The 13,451-nt window shown below is 41.1% G+C and overlaps 5 non-coding genes and 2 pseudogenes across 5 annotated transcripts; 3 read left to right on the forward strand and 4 right to left on the reverse strand.

Annotated features, from left to right (window-relative positions):
• Positions 1–1,498: 1,498 nt before the first annotated feature.
• On the reverse strand, positions 1,499–1,657 carry LOC149938493 (U2 spliceosomal RNA; annotated as a pseudogene).
• Positions 1,658–2,809: 1,152 nt separating this feature from the next.
• LOC149938494 (5S ribosomal RNA) lies at positions 2,810–2,928 on the forward strand. The gene has a single exon (XR_016482044.1). It is a non-coding gene; the product is annotated as a 5S ribosomal RNA (ribosomal RNA).
• Positions 2,929–4,899: 1,971 nt separating this feature from the next.
• Positions 4,900–5,091, reverse strand: LOC149938495 (U2 spliceosomal RNA). The gene has a single exon (XR_016481495.1). It is a non-coding gene; the product is annotated as a U2 spliceosomal RNA (small nuclear RNA).
• Positions 5,092–6,242: 1,151 nt separating this feature from the next.
• Positions 6,243–6,361, forward strand: LOC149938496 (5S ribosomal RNA). The gene has a single exon (XR_016481435.1). It is a non-coding gene; the product is annotated as a 5S ribosomal RNA (ribosomal RNA).
• Positions 6,362–8,332: 1,971 nt separating this feature from the next.
• On the reverse strand, positions 8,333–8,525 carry LOC149938497 (U2 spliceosomal RNA). The gene has a single exon (XR_016481681.1). It is a non-coding gene; the product is annotated as a U2 spliceosomal RNA (small nuclear RNA).
• A 1,568-nt stretch (positions 8,526–10,093) lies between these two features.
• Positions 10,094–10,250, reverse strand: LOC149938498 (U2 spliceosomal RNA; annotated as a pseudogene).
• Positions 10,251–11,400: 1,150 nt separating this feature from the next.
• Positions 11,401–11,519, forward strand: LOC149938499 (5S ribosomal RNA). The gene has a single exon (XR_016482045.1). It is a non-coding gene; the product is annotated as a 5S ribosomal RNA (ribosomal RNA).
• The last annotated feature ends 1,932 nt before the right edge of the window (positions 11,520–13,451 follow it).

Genomic DNA, 13,451 nt, shown 5'->3' on the forward strand with positions numbered 1-13,451 from the left:
AGGTAAGTATATCAGGTAAGTTTTTTTTTTTTAACAATAGGTTCTAAATAATTTTTAAATTTTCTTTTACAGGGTAAACAGGTTCCGCGGTACGTATCAGGTGAGCTATTCATATTAAGCATACAATAATCTTTTAAAATTTATATAAAAATAACTTTTAAAATTGTAAAGTTAAAATTTACAATAAAAGCGTATTTAAAACTAAGAAAGTAATTTAAAAACATATTTACATATCACCATAAGGGCCTATTTTTTCCCTTTTTTGGTAAATGTTCCTGATGGGGAAGTCTGTACTCGTTTCCTGCGAGTCTGCAAAGTTTGACGTGCCTCAGTTAAGAATTCTTCACGCCATCTGAGTAGCTCAGGTGACTCCGTGACAAAGTTTCCTGCACGCTGGCAAAAGTTCTCTATTTCGCAATCGGTCATTTCTGAAAACTGCCAATCTCGTTCGTAGATCGGACTCTCGTATACTGGGTGTTTCGAGTTGGGAGATGACTCTGGAACGGGTGTGCGCTGTGGCGGAGTCTTCACAGCGTTTGCGTAGCCGTTAGACATTTTTGGCAATTCAGATGCTTTAAGGGAAGACTTTGGCGAAGAGAGACTCCAGCCATCTTCACCCCCCTCAAAACACCCTACTTCTGGTATAGATTCGTCCATCTGTTCTTGATGGTCAGCAGCATCGGTAGCGGTTTCCCGTTCTGCCAGTGGTGCTGGGTCGAGTTTCGTAAGTTGCCAGTGTCTTCGGGGGCTGGAATATGCCCTAGGATGTCCGAATCTTCTGGAGCTGATTGCGCCTTTTTCTTTTTCTTCTTCGGGCAATCCCGAACCTGATGACTGTCTTTACGGCAGTAAAAACACATTCGCTGGACACCTTGATAGACAAGTTGGATGCGATGCCCGCTGATGGTCATCAGGTTCGGGATTGGACTCTTGATCTTTACTTCTAGCCGCCGATTTCCATTGCGGACGTCTTTTAACGGGCCTTTTTGAAATGTTTCCCATGTTTCTGAGAGTACCTCACAATAATTCTTTAAGGCAGATTTCAGAAAGGGTAGCTCCCACCAGCTGGGAGCATCCTTGATTGTTATCTGCGTAACCGGATCGGCGACTCCAACGATGTTGAGGTGCTTGTCACCGACAATAATGCCGGCATCCACAGCCTTCTGATAGCAGAAAGCATCTTTAAAGGTGATCTGGCATTCCGCTTTTCCAATCATCTGGAAGACGGTGATACTCTTGGGGCCAATGCAGTCGAAAAGAGCTACAGCCAAATCTTCTACATTGACCCCGTCGAACTTGATTCTTGCCGTGGCCTTCTTGGAGGACGAAGGCTCGGACTGTGGTTTACACGGCAGCGACGACACGGCAGGCATGGCGACGATGGTGGTGACCGCCGAAGCGGAAACCGGATACTCAGGAACCGCTGGGATGAGCCAAACAGCGACTGGAACGCAGGAGCAGGAACAGGAACTTCAACTGGCACAGGAACTGGGTCGGTGTAGAATGCCGAATCAGCTTGGCAGGTAGACGAGCAGGCACGTATAACTCGCCTTAAAGGCGTATAAACACTTCTCGGCTTAGACTAAGATCGCGGTATAGAACTGATATTGGAAACAGATACTACACTTTGATCTTAGCCAAAAGGCCGAGAAGCGATAACCCGCTAGGAGCCGTCACTGTTTAACAAAGTAAAAAGAGAGAATTCGAGCATTTCAAATATTTCATAATTACGTCACCGAATGTTGGTCCTGGTGGGAGATGACAACGTTTGTAGCCATCGCGCGAACAAAGGAGAAGACGATATCTTGAATCCGTGAAATAGAGGTACACCGCCAGGCCCGGACTGGCACTTTTGGGGTCATCGGCTAGAGACAGTAGAGTGGGCCACTTTACCGGGCCGTATGGAAAAAAAATCTAAATGGTGGTTTATAGGACCATAAATAACGTATTAAGTGTACTAGATTCTACGTGAAACGTCAAACGCGTTTAAATGACCATTTAGGAAAAATTTATTATAAGCGAATAGAGCGTTCTATAAAAGTGGACCATAACCGGTCACTTTTCATACAGACTATAGAGCTGGTTCAGCAGGACTAACAACTTTTGTTATTCTTTGGTTTAAGAGAATTCGGCTTATGTCCTGTCTTTATATGAATATTTTAGAGACGTACCTTTTAGGAGTTGTAGGAGGCACCCTAGGTGTTGAAGTATGTTTGGGGTTAAGGATATTTTCATGATCTAAGTTTCATCTTAAACACGTGGATTTGGGACTAGTATTTTCTAGAATTTTGCTTATTTGCCATCATACATTTATTACAAAAATCATTTAAAATAAGAAAAAAGGCGCGGAAAGCAAAGCCGGAAATATGTGAAGCCTAGGCTAGCAACTACGCTACTAATAAAAATTGACTGCTCTCAATTTCTTACGGGTTTGCCAGATAAATATATTTCTCTAAGACGAAAAACCGGCCAAACCTTCACCTCCTCCGAACTCCAAAGGGGGAAAGCACACCACACCAATTTTATAGATTCGTAAACGCGCCTTCCCAATCGACCGCCATCACCTTACAGTCTACGGGGAGGGTGATGAAAAAACTGGTTTGGGGGGGGGGGGGGGATGAAATTTCTGCGGTAAAGGGCTTGCTCGTTGGTTGTCTGTACGATAATATCGGCGCCCAGTAAACGTTTCTAAAAAGAGTGTATAGAACGTTCTATTGGAGCCGCATGCAGCCGGTGGCCCTCGGCGATCACCAACCTACCAGGACCTGGCTAGTCGCGGCTTGTCCACCGCTATCAATTACACTCTAGCGGCAACGGCCATATCACGCTGAATACACCGGTTCTCGTCTGATCACCGAAGTTAAGCAGCGTCGAGCGCGGTCAGTACTTGGGAGGGAGACCACCTGGGAACACCGCGTGCCGTTGGCTACTCATTTATTTTCGCGGGATGGGATTTGCGTCTTTTAACAGGAAAATACCTTCATCCTATCATTTTGACGCTGCTTTTTTATGCAATTAAAAGTTCGCCCAGACGATAATATTATTTCGGTCAACTCTTGGCCTTTTTTTAACAACTGGCAGCATCTTTCCGTGAATAAAATACATGTTAGTATCAAAATTGAACAAAATAAAATGGCGAGAAAATTGGTTTTCATTTTATTCTACTTAAGGCTTGTACTTAAAATAGTACTAACTTACTTACTTACTTACTTACTTACTTACTTACTTACTAACTAACTAACTAACTAACTAACTAACTAACTAACTAACTAACTAATTAACTAACTAACTAACTAACTAACTAATTAACTAACTAACTAACTAACTAACTAACTAACTAACGTTTATCTCTAAACAAAAACATTTCCGCGGTAAAATCCACTCTGAAATGGCCTTTTCTGGTTTTGGAATGAAGTCCAAAGTTAAAATTTTATTAACAAATTCTAATTGTGAAATATATTTTTTGTTCTAAATTTTAATCTTAAATGTAATTTAAATAGTTGAATCTAAAAAAGGACTTTTGGAAAATGTTTTATAGAAGGTTTTATCATGGGACAGCCGCATGGATTAGGGGAGTAACCCAAAAATACAAAATATCAAAACAAACCACGAAATTAAATAATAAAACGGAGACAGAGATATATTTTTTAAACAAAATAATATAGCTAACTTTTATCTATTAATTGTTTTAGGTGATGTAGTTTATGTAAAATATAAAAATGAACCTTGGCACAATATAAATTTAATGTCATGTTTTATTGATACTTAGAAAAAGTAACAAACATTTCAAAAGTCAGATCTTTGAGATCATTATTAAAAAAATATAACATTTTAAATCCGAACTCCTCTATAAATATTAAAATTATAAATTCCTAATCTACTTTAACAAAAGATATATCATATTAAGTTTAATACTATTAATGTTAGGAATAATCATGACTTTGAGATAAATAGAACAAAAATGTTTAATTCCAAATATAGTTAATTATAGAGCAATATATAATAAATGATTTTGTACTTACCAAAAATAAGCCTTGCCACTTTATATCTTGGTAATGTAGCTGCCGCGGGCGGCGGGCCCCCGGCGGCGACTCACTGTCCACGGAAGACGGGAAGAGAGAAAAAATGGAGAGGGGCTTATTTCGTGTTTTCTCTTTACGCGGAACATCTTGGCTGGAACCCAATGACCTAAAAATGAGGGGCGCGCTGTCTCTACCCACCATACCGAAACCCGCGAATTTACGTTATGAAAACCGGTTCCTTCAGCCAACCACTTAGAACATGCACGATTTACGAACCTTGGGTTACGAATAAAACCACAGGAATAACACAGAACAACCTCTTTTCGCGCCTTTATTTTACCCCTCTTACTTGCCTCCCGCTCGTCGGCCATTGCCTCTGCCCTAAACGGGGAGTCTAGCATCCACTCCTTGGGTATCCATAATGGAGGAGAGGACTGAAAGGGGGAAAACCAAGCATGGACGCGCCCAGGAAAATACCAAGGAGGATAGGAAGGGAGGCGAAGTAGGAGGGATGAACGCGGCAGCATCCTTGTAAGAAGCTTAGCGGCGGGAAAATTTCGGAAAAATGGCGGCTAGACGTAGCGTAGCTGCCGCAATCTTGCCGCCATTCATCCCTCCTACTTCGCCTCCCTTCCTATCCTCCGTGAAAATACCGCGAAAAAGAGTGTATAACTAGGTAAAAGAAAATTCAAAAACTGGAATCTTTCCGATTCTTCATTATTAACTATTCGACAATAAGGATTTTACCACTTATGACGTCAGAGGGGCAATATATTATAATAAAGAAATATATATAAAGACAGCCAAATAACATTTCCCGGAAATACTGTGTTGCGCAGTGCGCCATTATAAGAGCGTTTGATTTTTGATTTCAAGAGAGAAGTGGGCCGATCCCGGATTTACTGCAATACCAGGCCGACCCGTGGCGGAGGTGGAGCAAGCTCCGACCACTCCGCCGCCGTCCAAAAATAAGTTTAATATCTTGGGCCCCGATGGGACCCGTATCAGATATTAAGCTGATAAGAACAGATACTACACTTTGATCTTAGCCAAAAGGCCGAGAAGCGATAACCCGCTAGGAGCCGTCACTGTTTAACAAAGTAAAAAGAGAGAATTCGAGCATTTCAAATATTTCATAATTACGTCACCGAATGTTGGTCCTGGTGGGAGATGACAACGTTTGTAGCCATCGCGCGAACAAAGGAGAAGACGATATCTTGAATCCGTGAAATAGAGGTACACCGCCAGGCCCGGACTGGCACTTTTGGGGTCATCGGCTAGAGACAGTAGAGTGGGCCACTTTACCGGGCCGTATGGAAAAAAAATCTAAATGGTGGTTTATAGGACCATAAATAACGTATTAAGTGTACTAGATTCTACGTGAAACGTCAAACGCGTTTAAATGACCATTTAGGAAAAATTTATTATAAGCGAATAGAGCGTTCTATAAAAGTGGACCATAACCGGTCACTTTTCATACAGACTATAGAGCTGGTTCAGCAGGACTAACAACTTTTGTTATTCTTTGGTTTAAGAGAATTCGGCTTATGTCCTGTCTTTATATGAATATTTTAGAGACGTACCTTTTAGGAGTTGTAGGAGGCACCCTAGGTGTTGAAGTATGTTTGGGGTTAAGGATATTTTCATGATCTAAGTTTCATCTTAAACACGTGGATTTGGGACTAGTATTTTCTAGAATTTTGCTTATTTGCCATCATACATTTATTACAAAAATCATTTAAAATAAGAAAAAAGGCGCGGAAAGCAAAGCCGGAAATATGTGAAGCCTAGGCTAGCAACTACGCTACTAATAAAAATTGACTGCTCTCAATTTCTTACGGGTTTGCCAGATAAATATATTTCTCTAAGACGAAAAACCGGCCAAACCTTCACCTCCTCCGAACTCCAAAGGGGGAAAGCACACCACACCAATTTTATAGATTCGTAAACGCGCCTTCCCAATCGACCGCCATCACCTTACAGTCTACGGGGAGGGTGATGAAAAAACTGGTTTGGGGGGGGGGGGGGATGAAATTTCTGCGGTAAAGGGCTTGCTCGTTGGTTGTCTGTACGATAATATCGGCGCCCAGTAAACGTTTCTAAAAAGAGTGTATAGAACGTTCTATTGGAGCCGCATGCAGCCGGTGGCCCTCGGCGATCACCAACCTACCAGGACCTGGCTAGTCGCGGCTTGTCCACCGCTATCAATTACACTCTAGCGGCAACGGCCATATCACGCTGAATACACCGGTTCTCGTCTGATCACCGTAGTTAAGCAGCGTCGAGCGCGGTCAGTACTTGGGAGGGAGACCACCTGGGAACACCGCGTGCCGTTGGCTACTCATTTATTTTCGCGGGATGGGATTTGCGTCTTTTAACAGGAAAATACCTTCATCCTATCATTTTGACGCTGCTTTTTTATGCAATTAAAAGTTCGCCCAGACGATAATATTATTTCGGTCAACTCTTGGCCTTTTTTTAACAACTGGCAGCATCTTTCCGTGAATAAAATACATGTTAGTATCAAAATTGAACAAAATAAAATGGCGAGAAAATTGGTTTTCATTTTATTCTACTTAAGGCTTGTACTTAAAATAGTACTAACTTACTTACTTACTTACTTACTTACTTACTTACTTACTAACTAACTAACTAACTAACTAACTAACTAACTAACTAACTAACTAATTAACTAACTAACTAACTAACTAACTAATTAACTAACTAACTAACTAACTAACTAACTAACTAACGTTTATCTCTAAACAAAAACATTTCCGCGGTAAAATCCACTCTGAAATGGCCTTTTCTGGTTTTGGAATGAAGTCCAAAGTTAAAATTTTATTAACAAATTCTAATTGTGAAATATATTTTTTGTTCTAAATTTTAATCTTAAATGTAATTTAAATAGTTGAATCTAAAAAAGGACTTTTGGAAAATGTTTTATAGAAGGTTTTATCATGGGACAGCCGCATGGATTAGGGGAGTAACCCAAAAATACAAAATATCAAAACAAACCACGAAATTAAATAATAAAACGGAGACAGAGATATATTTTTTAAACAAAATAATATAGCTAACTTTTATCTATTAATTGTTTTAGGTGATGTAGTTTATGTAAAATATAAAAATGAACCTTGGCACAATATAAATTTAATGTCATGTTTTATTGATACTTAGAAAAAGTAACAAACATTTCAAAAGTCAGATCTTTGAGATCATTATTAAAAAAATATAACATTTTAAATCCGAACTCCTCTATAAATATTAAAATTATAAATTCCTAATCTACTTTAACAAAAGATATATCATATTAAGTTTAATACTATTAATGTTAGGAATAATCATGACTTTGAGATAAATAGAACAAAAATGTTTAATTCCAAATATAGTTAATTATAGAGCAATATATAATAAATGATTTTGTACTTACCAAAAATAAGCCTTGCCACTTTATATCTTGGTAATGTAGCTGCCGCGGGCGGCGGGCCCCCGGCGGCGACTCACTGTCCACGGAAGACGGGAAGAGAGAAAAAATGGAGAGGGGCTTATTTCGTGTTTTCTCTTTACGCGGAACATCTTGGCTGGAACCCAATGACCTAAAAATGAGGGGCGCGCTGTCTCTACCCACCATACCGAAACCCGCGAATTTACGTTATGAAAACCGGTTCCTTCAGCCAACCACTTAGAACATGCACGATTTACGAACCTTGGGTTACGAATAAAACCACAGGAATAACACAGAACAACCTCTTTTCGCGCCTTTATTTTACCCCTCTTACTTGCCTCCCGCTCGTCGGCCATTGCCTCTGCCCTAAACGGGGAGTCTAGCATCCACTCCTTGGGTATCCATAATGGAGGAGAGGACTGAAAGGGGGAAAACCAAGCATGGACGCGCCCAGGAAAATACCAAGGAGGATAGGAAGGGAGGCGAAGTAGGAGGGATGAACGCGGCAGCATCCTTGTAAGAAGCTTAGCGGCGGGAAAATTTCGGAAAAATGGCGGCTAGACGTAGCGTAGCTGCCGCAATCTTGCCGCCATTCATCCCTCCTACTTCGCCTCCCTTCCTATCCTCCGTGAAAATACCGCGAAAAAGAGTGTATAACTAGGTAAAAGAAAATTCAAAAACTGGAATCTTTCCGATTCTTCATTATTAACTATTCGACAATAAGGATTTTACCACTTATGACGTCAGAGGGGCAATATATTATAATAAAGAAATATATATAAAGACAGCCAAATAACATTTCCCGGAAATACTGTGTTGCGCAGTGCGCCATTATAAGAGCGTTTGATTTTTGATTTCAAGAGAGAAGTGGGCCGATCCCGGATTTACTGCAATACCAGGCCGACCCGTGGCGGAGGTGGAGCAAGCTCCGACCACTCCGCCGCCGTCCAAAAATAAGTTTAATATCTTGGGCCCCGATGGGACCCGTATCAGATATTAAGCTGATAAGAACAGATACTGAATTTGTTTATTTGAAATTCTTGTCAAAAATACATTTTTCCGCGGTTAAATTAAAATTAAATTATCGCGGAAAAAAACAGGTCAAATTTTCAAAAACACTAATACAATTTTTCTCTTTACAGAGTTGTCACAAAAGGTAAGTATAACTATGTTTTTTTTTTAACAGGTATTTTGTTTGTAAAATTCAGGTAAGTACAATTAATTTAAAACTCATTCAGACTTTACTTTTTATAATGTAACTAAAAACAATAAGCATATTGAACAATTCAAGCTATATTTCTAAAAAACGCGAAATATAAAAAATTCATAAAAATCAGTACGTTACGTAGTCATCGTACACCTCGGCACTGGTTTTCGCTTTAACGGCGTCGGCCGCGGTCTTGCTTCCGACGTTAACCCTCTTTTCAGTCCTGGATTTATCCCCCGGAGAAGAACTCTGGCGCCTTTTGTTGATTGTCTTTCTTAAGGCTGTGGCTCGCTTGATCAGGAAAAGCCTCCTGGCCGATGATAAGTCGTTAAATGCGTTGAGTTCCGCCACGTATTTTTCGAAGTCATTGGGCAAAAACTTCTTAAGAAAGTTTTCGTCCTCAACAGTCCATATAAGATCGGTGCAGTGTCTGCTTATTTTGTTGACGGATAAATCGGATGGGTGATGCTCTTGAGCCGTATTGTCGCTAGTTTCCAGATTTGGCCGGTCCGGGATCTCCCCCACTTCGTCTCCGACCTTGGTCTCCGGAGCACCGCCATCAGCGTCTTCCCCACTTGGTCCGTCGCTTTCGGGTGGTGACTCCTTATTCGGCTCCCCAGCTGAGAGAGCCTTTCGGCGTTTTTTCGGACAGTCACGCACCTGGTGGCTGTCCTTGCGGCAATAGAAGCACATCCTGTGCACGCCCTCGTACGTGATTTGAATACGTTGACCTTGGATTGTCATGAGGTTCGGGATGGCGGACCTGAACTTTACGGCCAAGCGTCTCGTGCCGGTCTTGAGACCCTTTAGAGGACCTTTCTGGAAGGTTTCCCATGTCTCCGATTGGACATCGCAGTGGTTACGGAGGGCTGTCTTTAGTATTGACAGGGCCCACCAGCTTGGAACTCCTTGAACAGTGATGTAGCGGACAGGGTCTACGATACTCGTGACATCTAGATGACGGTCTCCGACAATGACTCCGGAGTCGACAGCCTTTTGAAAACTTTCAACGTCCTTGAACGTGATTTGCACTTCGGACTTTCCGATTAACTGGAAAACGTCAATGCATTGCTGGCCAATGTGGTTGAGAAGGGCCGAGGCCAGATCATCAACTGGAACATCTTCAAACTTAATTCTCGCCGTATTCTTTTTCAGATCAGCAGCGGACAAGTCAGGCATCTTGGACGAAGCAGGGGGCATGGCTTCCACCACTGCGGACGTCAAGAGACAACGGGAGACGGACAAAGGAACCACCAGAGGGCGATCCCCGAGAGGCGTCGGCGAGGAGACCAGGAACTAGCAGCGACAGGTAAGTAGCAGCAGAACCAGGACCAGGAACAGGAACAGCAGCAGAGTCAGGAACAGCAACGGAACCGGCAACAGCAGCGACAGCTTCAGGAGCAGCAACTGGAACAGGAACAGTGACGTCAGGATACCGGCAGGTAAGACAGCATCGCAGGAACCAGCTGGAGAGCTGGGAAAACTCGCTTGACGGCCTTTCGGCCAAGATTTTAGCGAAATAGCTGGGAACAGATACTACACTTTGATCTTAGCCAAAAGGCCGAGAAGCGATAACCCGCTAGGAGCCGTCACTGTTTAACAAAGTAAAAAGAGAGAATTCGAGCATTTCAAATATTTCATAATTACGTCACCGAATGTTGGTCCTGGTGGGAGATGACAACGTTTGTAGCCATCGCGCGAACAAAGGAGAAGACGATATCTTGAATCCGTGAAATAGAGGTACACCGCCAGGCCCGGACTGGCACTTTTGGGGTCATCGGCTAGAGACAGTAGAGTGGGCCACTTTACCGGGCCGTATGGAAAAAAAATCTAAATGGTGGTTTATAGGACCATAAATAACGTATTAAGTGTACTAGATTCTACGTGAAACGTCAAACGCGTTTAAATGACCATTTAGGAAAAATTTATTATAAGCGAATAGAGCGTTCTATAAAAGTGGACCATAACCGGTCACTTTTCATACAGACTATAGAGCTGGTTCAGCAGGACTAACAACTTTTGTTATTCTTTGGTTTAAGAGAATTCGGCTTATGTCCTGTCTTTATATGAATATTTTAGAGACGTACCTTTTAGGAGTTGTAGGAGGCACCCTAGGTGTTGAAGTATGTTTGGGGTTAAGGATATTTTCATGATCTAAGTTTCATCTTAAACACGTGGATTTGGGACTAGTATTTTCTAGAATTTTGCTTATTTGCCATCATACATTTATTACAAAAATCATTTAAAATAAGAAAAAAGGCGCGGAAAGCAAAGCCGGAAATATGTGAAGCCTAGGCTAGCAACTACGCTACTAATAAAAATTGACTGCTCTCAATTTCTTACGGGTTTGCCAGATAAATATATTTCTCTAAGACGAAAAACCGGCCAAACCTTCACCTCCTCCGAACTCCAAAGGGGGAAAGCACACCACACCAATTTTATAGATTCGTAAACGCGCCTTCCCAATCGACCGCCATCACCTTACAGTCTACGGGGAGGGTGATGAAAAAACTGGTTTGGGGGGGGGGGGGATGAAATTTCTGCGGTAAAGGGCTTGCTCGTTGGTTGTCTGTACGATAATATCGGCGCCCAGTAAACGTTTCTAAAAAGAGTGTATAGAACGTTCTATTGGAGCCGCATGCAGCCGGTGGCCCTCGGCGATCACCAACCTACCAGGACCTGGCTAGTCGCGGCTTGTCCACCGCTATCAATTACACTCTAGCGGCAACGGCCATATCACGCTGAATACACCGGTTCTCGTCTGATCACCGAAGTTAAGCAGCGTCGAGCGCGGTCAGTACTTGGGAGGGAGACCACCTGGGAACACCGCGTGCCGTTGGCTACTCATTTATTTTCGCGGGATGGGATTTGCGTCTTTTAACAGGAAAATACCTTCATCCTATCATTTTGACGCTGCTTTTTTATGCAATTAAAAGTTCGCCCAGACGATAATATTATTTCGGTCAACTCTTGGCCTTTTTTTAACAACTGGCAGCATCTTTCCGTGAATAAAATACATGTTAGTATCAAAATTGAACAAAATAAAATGGCGAGAAAATTGGTTTTCATTTTATTCTACTTAAGGCTTGTACTTAAAATAGTACTAACTTACTTACTTACTTACTTACTTACTTACTTACTTACTAACTAACTAACTAACTAACTAACTAACTAACTAACTAACTAACTAATTAACTAACTAACTAACTAACTAACTAATTAACTAACTAACTAACTAACTAACTAACTAACTAACGTTTATCTCTAAACAAAAACATTTCCGCGGTAAAATCCACTCTGAAATGGCCTTTTCTGGTTTTGGAATGAAGTCCAAAGTTAAAATTTTATTAACAAATTCTAATTGTGAAATATATTTTTTGTTCTAAATTTTAATCTTAAATGTAATTTAAATAGTTGAATCTAAAAAAGGACTTTTGGAAAATGTTTTATAGAAGGTTTTATCATGGGACAGCCGCATGGATTAGGGGAGTAACCCAAAAATACAAAATATCAAAACAAACCACGAAATTAAATAATAAAACGGAGACAGAGATATATTTTTTAAACAAAATAATATAGCTAACTTTTATCTATTAATTGTTTTAGGTGATGTAGTTTATGTAAAATATAAAAATGAACCTTGGCACAATATAAATTTAATGTCATGTTTTATTGATACTTAGAAAAAGTAACAAACATTTCAAAAGTCAGATCTTTGAGATCATTATTAAAAAAATATAACATTTTAAATCCGAACTCCTCTATAAATATTAAAATTATAAATTCCTAATCTACTTTAACAAAAGATATATCATATTAAGTTTAATACTATTAATGTTAGGAATAATCATGACTTTGAGATAAATAGAACAAAAATGTTTAATTCCAAATATAGTTAATTATAGAGCAATATATAATAAATGATTTTGTACTTACCAAAAATAAGCCTTGCCACTTTATATCTTGGTAATGTAGCTGCCGCGGGCGGCGGGCCCCCGGCGGCGACTCACTGTCCACGGAAGACGGGAAGAGAGAAAAAATGGAGAGGGGCTTATTTCGTGTTTTCTCTTTACGCGGAACATCTTGGCTGGAACCCAATGACCTAAAAATGAGGGGCGCGCTGTCTCTACCCACCATACCGAAACCCGCGAATTTACGTTATGAAAACCGGTTCCTTCAGCCAACCACTTAGAACATGCACGATTTACGAACCTTGGGTTACGAATAAAACCACAGGAATAACACAGAACAACCTCTTTTCGCGCCTTTATTTTACCCCTCTTACTTGCCTCCCGCTCGTCGGCCATTGCCTCTGCCCTAAACGGGGAGTCTAGCATCCACTCCTTGGGTATCCATAATGGAGGAGAGGACTGAAAGGGGGAAAACCAAGCATGGACGCGCCCAGGAAAATACCAAGGAGGATAGGAAGGGAGGCGAAGTAGGAGGGATGAACGCGGCAGCATCCTTGTAAGAAGCTTAGCGGCGGGAAAATTTCGGAAAAATGGCGGCTAGACGTAGCGTAGCTGCCGCAATCTTGCCGCCATTCATCCCTCCTACTTCGCCTCCCTTCCTATCCTCCGTGAAAATACCGCGAAAAAGAGTGTATAACTAGGTAAAAGAAAATTCAAAAACTGGAATCTTTCCGATTCTTCATTATTAACTATTCGACAATAAGGATTTTACCACTTATGACGTCAGAGGGGCAATATATTATAATAAAGAAATATATATAAAGACAGCCAAATAACATTTCCCGGAAATACTGTGTTGCGCA

Source organism: Leiobunum rupestre, chromosome 6, assembly GCF_980474605.1.
Source record: "Leiobunum rupestre chromosome 6, qqLeiRupe1.1.hap1, whole genome shotgun sequence".
Lineage (NCBI taxonomy): Eukaryota > Metazoa > Arthropoda > Arachnida > Opiliones > Sclerosomatidae > Leiobunum > Leiobunum rupestre.